Here is a 926-nt window from a genome sequence, read left to right as displayed (position 1 = left end):
CTGCTGAAAAAGTGTCAACAAACCAAACACAAGGTGCAGTCCTGTGTCACTTAACAGCAGGGATATGTTCTGACGGATGCATCATTAGGTTTTGTCATTATGCAAATGTCAGAGTGTACTCACACAAACCTAGATGGTAAAGCCTACTTACTACACACCTACACTATATGGAATAGCCTATGGCTCTTAGGCTACAAACCCGTACAACATGTTACTGTACTGAATACTGTAGGTAACTGTAGCACAATGATAAGTATTTGTGTATGTAAAAATACCTAAACATAGAAAAGGTACAGTAAAAATATGATATAAAAGATAAAAAGTGGTACACCTGTGTAGGGGACTTACCATGAGTGGAGCTTGCAGGACTGGAAGTTGCTTGGTGAGTGAGTGAGTGAACGTGAAGGCCAAGGACATTACTGTGCACTGCTGTTGTCTTTGTAAACACTGTACACTTAGGCTACACTAAATTTATTAAAAAATAAAGTAATCATGCTATGATGTAACGAGGCAATAGGAATTTTTCAGCTCCATTATAATCTTATGGGACTGCCATGGTATATGCGGTTCATCATTGACCAAAACATGGTTATGCAGCACATACCTGTATCTGGCTTCCACTCCCCAGTGTTGGTGTATCCCACGGTCATGTCCAGTAGCTTCCCTGGTCAGTTGATCCACTTCCATGCTTATCCATCCACAGTGTCCACACAGGCCACTAATTTTTACCTGTGTGGTTGGTGACCTTCTCTGATGCTCTGACTCCCCTTTTCTCCAGTTCTTACCATGTTTGCATTTGGTCTAATTTCTGTAGTAAATATCTTCTTCCTGCAATGTGTCTAGTGGCCTTGGGTTCCTGACTCCACCTTGAAAGTTACAATTATGGTATCAGAAAACACATAGTAAGGCTTTGTTTCCTGATTGCA

The sequence above is a fragment of the Galeopterus variegatus genome, unplaced genomic scaffold, assembly GCF_000696425.1.
Source record: "Galeopterus variegatus unplaced genomic scaffold, G_variegatus-3.0.2 Scaffold923, whole genome shotgun sequence".
NCBI classification, from domain to species: domain Eukaryota; kingdom Metazoa; phylum Chordata; class Mammalia; order Dermoptera; family Cynocephalidae; genus Galeopterus; species Galeopterus variegatus.
The sequence above is the reverse complement of the archived record's forward strand: the minus strand, read 5'-3'. Positions refer to the sequence as shown.